Source organism: Arachis hypogaea, chromosome 18 (assembly GCF_003086295.3).
Source record: "Arachis hypogaea cultivar Tifrunner chromosome 18, arahy.Tifrunner.gnm2.J5K5, whole genome shotgun sequence".
NCBI classification, from domain to species: domain Eukaryota; kingdom Viridiplantae; phylum Streptophyta; class Magnoliopsida; order Fabales; family Fabaceae; genus Arachis; species Arachis hypogaea.
Genome location: NC_092053.1, coordinates 83,884,667 through 83,889,076, shown reverse-complemented (window position 1 = coordinate 83,889,076; position 4,410 = coordinate 83,884,667). Strand labels below are relative to the sequence as shown.

The following is a 4,410-nucleotide window of genomic DNA, read 5'->3' as shown; positions in this document are numbered from 1 at the left end:
AATTAGTTTCTCTGATGCAGCAGAACTGCAAGTTTCACGGACTTCCATCTGAAGATCCTTTTCAGTTCTTAACTGAATTCTTGCAAATATGTGATGCTGTTAAGACTAATGGAGTAGATCCTGAAGTCTACAGGCTCATGCTTTTCCCATTTGCTGTAAGAGACAGAGCTAGAATCTGGTTGGACTCTCAACCCAGAGACAGCCTGAACTCTTGGGATAAGCTGGTCACGGCTTTCTTAGCCAAGTTCTTTCCTCCTCAAAAGCTGAGCAAGCTTAGAGTGGATGTTCAGACCTTCAAACAGAAAGAAGGTGAATCCCTCTATGAAGCTTGGGAACGATACAAACAGTTGACCAAAAAGTGTCCTTCTGACATGCTTTCAGAATGGACCATCCTGGATATATTCTATGATGGTCTGTCTGAGTTATCTAAGATGTCATTGGATACCTCTGCAGGTGGATCCATTCACCTAAAGAAAACGCCTGCAGAAGCTCAAGAACTCATTGACATGGTTGCAAATAACCAGTTCATGTACACCTCTGAAAGGAATCCTGTGAATAATGGGACGCCTATGAAGAAGGGAGTTCTTGAAATTGATACTCTGAATGCCATATTGGCTCAGAACAAAATATTGACTCAGCAAGTCAATATGATTTCTCAGAGTCTGAATGGATTGCAAGCTGCACCCAACAGTACTCAAGAGGCTTCTCCTGAAGAAGAGGCTTATGATCCAGAGAACCCTGCAATAGCAGAGGTGAATTACTTAGGTGAACCTTATGGAAACACCTATAACTCATCATGGAGAAATCATCCAAATTTCTCATGGAAGGATCAAAAGCCTCAACAAGGCTTTAATAATGGTGGAAGAACATGTTTAACAATAATAAACCCTTTCCATCATCCACTCAGCAACAGATAGAGAATTCTGAGCAGAATCCATCTAGCTTGGCAAACTTAGTCTCTGATCTATCCAAGGCCACTGTAAGTTTCATGAATGAAACAAGGTCTTCCATTAGAAATTTGGAAGCACAAGTGGGCCAGCTGAGTAAAAGGATCACTGAAATCCCTCATAGTACTCTCCCAAGCAATACAGAAGAGAATCCAAAAGGAGAGTGCAAGGCCATTGACATAAGCATCATGGCCGAACCTGTGAGGAGAGGAGAGGACGTGAATCCCAAGGAGGAAGACCTCCTTGGACGTCCAGTGATCAATAAGGAGCTTCCCTCTGAGGAACCAAAGGACTCTGAGGCTCGTCTAGAGACCATAGAAATTCCATTAAACCTCCTTATGCCCTTCATGAGCTTTGATGAGTATTCCTCTTCTGAAGAGAATGAGGATGTTACTGAAGAGAAAACTGCCAAGTTTCTTGGTGCAATCATGAAGCTGAATGCCAAATTATTTGGTATTGAAACTTGGGAAGATGAACCTCCCTTGTTCATCAATGAACTAAGTGATCTGGATAAAATGACATTGCCTCAGAAGAAACAGGATCCTGGAAAGTTCATAATACCTTGTACCATAGGCACCATGATCTTTAAGGCTCTGTGTGACCTTGGTTCAGGAATAAACCTCATGCCACTCTCTGTAATAGAGAAACTGGAAATCTATGGGGTGCAAGCTGCTAAAATATCATTAGAGATGGCAGACAATTCAAGAAAACAGGCTTATGGACAAGTAGAGGACGTGCTAGTAAAGGTTGAAGGCCTTTACATCCCTGCTGATTTCATAGTCCTGGATACTGGAAAGGAAGAGGATGAATCCATCATCCTAGGAAGACCTTTCCTAGCCACAGCAAGAGCTGTGATTGATATAGACAGAGGAGAATTAATCCTTCAATTGAATGAGGACAACCTTGTGTTTACAACTCAAGGATCTCTCTCTGCACCCGTGTAGAGGAAGCATAAAAAGCTTCTCTCAAAGCAGAGTCAAACAAAGCCTCCACAGTCAAACTCTAAGTTTGGTGTTGGGAGGCCACAACCAAACTCTAAGTTTGGTGTTGAACTCCCATATCCAAACTCTAAGTTTGGTGTTGGAGAGTCTCAACAAAGCTCTGTACATCTGTGAGGCTCCATGAGAGCCCACTGTCAAGCTATTGACATTAAAGAAGCGCTTATTGGGAGGCAACCTAATTTTTATTTATCTAACTATATTCTTCTTAGTTATATGTCTTTATAGGTTTATGATCATGTGGAGTCAGAAAATAAACAAAAAAATCAAAAACGGAATCAAAAACAGCAGAAGAAAAATCACACCTTGGAGGAGCATCTGTCTGGCGTTCAACGCCAGAACAGAGCATGGTTCTGGCGCTGAACGCCCAAAATGGGCAGCATCCTGGCGCTGAATGCCCAGAACAAGCATGGTTCTGGCGTTCAACGCCAGAAATGGCAGCAAATGGGCGTTTGATGACAAGTCATCCTAGCCTATTTTAGCTAGTCTTTTTCTTTAGTTTTCATTAGAATTATGCACTTTCTTGAGCTACAAGCAAGCTAATTGAGTAGATTTTCATGTTTCCCTTGATTGAACCAACCATATATGAATTTATGCCATTTCATGAGGTTTTATGCTATATTTGTTGCATATTATGAAAGAATGAATATCTCATGATTTTGAGCATAGCTTTGATGAGTTTGGTTGATTAATGATAGGTGAAGAAAGCTTGGAGAAAGGTTGAAGCAAAGAGGAATGGCTAGAAGTGAAGAAAGGAATAAGTGAAATTGATCCTGGAGGCATGAAGTTAGCCCCAACGTTAGCCCCCTAACTTGGAGGCTAACGTTGGGCATGAAGATCACTCCCTGGACTCCCCACGTTTGAGCCAATGTTAGCCCCCTAACTTGGAGGCTAACGTTGGCAAGAGAAACTTGAAACTCATCCCTGGGCCAGCCAACGTTTGCGCCAACGTTAGCCCCCTAACTTGGAGGCTAACGTTGGCACATGAGTTATAAAGAGGGAGAAGGCCAACGTTTGCGCCAACGTTAGCCCCCTAACTTGGAGGCTAACGTTGGCACATGAATCACAAAGGGAGGGGCACCAACGTTTGCGCCAACGTTAGCCCCCTAACTTGGAGGCTAACGTTGGCGCCACTAGCACTAAGCAAGGCCAACGTTAGGGTCAAAGTTAGACCCCTAACGTTGGCACCAACGTCCAAACCAGAGAAATCATGCTTGCTGCTATGAAAAGTTAGGGTCAAAGTTAGACCCCTAACTTTGGCCCTAACGTTGGGACCAACTATGGCTAACTTCAAAACCGGTTCAATTGGTTCACTTCGGTTCTTCTTCAAACTTCAAGAGCAATCAACCAAGGCCTCTTTCAACCCAATTCCACCAAGAACAAAGGCCCAACTCAAGGCTTGAAGATCATTTTGGAAAGTGTATAAATAGGATAGAATTCAAGTTATTCGGAGAGCTTTCCTTTTAGAATTTTCATAATAGTTTTCGGAGAGCTTTTGAACTTGAGTGAACTTTAATTTCTTGTTTTCATTGCTTTCAATTTCATTTTACATTTCTCTTGGATCTTGGATTGGAGAATTGAAGAAATTCTGTTTCAATCTCAATCTTGGATCTCTCTGTTTCTTTACTGTTAATTGAATTCCATTTCCGGTTCATTGTTCTTCATCTCTTTTCTTTGCAATTTACAATTTCCTTGCTATTGTTCTTGTTGGATCTAGGAAGGCATTGAGATCTAGACTTGGTTTTCTAGTCTCTGGGCCCTGAGATCTGAATTTACCATTTCAATTCCTTGTTTACTGCTTTTAATGTTCATTTACTTTACTGCTTCATGATCCGGTTCAATCCCAAATTCCCTTTCCCTCTTCTGTTTGATGCAATTTAAGTTTTCCTTGTTTAATTTCTGCAAACCCACATCCCAATCCCCTTTACATTTCAAGCAATTTACATTCCTTTCACTTTAAGATTCTGCAATTTACATTTCTTGCACTTTAAGTTTCTGCCATTTAATTTCTTGTTCTTTAAGTTTCAGCAATTTATTTCTTGTTCTCTTTACTTCAATGCAATTTAATTCTGCAAGTCACAAAACCATCAACCAAATCTTGATTCGCTTGACTAAATCAACCACTAAACTAAAATTGCTCAATCCTTCAATCCCTGTGGGATCGACCTCACTCCCGTGAGTTTTTATTACTTGATACGACCCGGTACACTTGCCGGTTAGATTTGTGGTGTTTTGGAAGAGATTCGTTTCTCACCAAAATATCTCATCAAGTTTTTGGCGCCGTTGCCGGGGATTGATTAGATTGACAATGATTAAGTGAGGTGGTGATCTAGATCAAGCACTTTTTCTTTATTTTTCTTTAATTTTTGATTAACCCACTAACTGTTTGAATTTTTGCTTGAACTAAACTTCATTCTAGCAATAGATTGAAGTGATCTTGCTGGTGTTTCTTTTGTCTTGTTTGT

The 4,410-nt window shown here is 41.0% G+C and overlaps 1 non-coding gene across 1 annotated transcript; it reads right to left on the bottom strand.

Annotated features, from left to right (window-relative positions):
• Positions 1-269: 269 nt before the first annotated feature.
• LOC112773490 (small nucleolar RNA R71) lies at positions 270-377 on the bottom strand. The gene has a single exon (XR_003188037.1). It is a non-coding gene; the product is annotated as a small nucleolar RNA R71 (small nucleolar RNA).
• Positions 378-4,410: the final 4,033 nt, after the last annotated feature.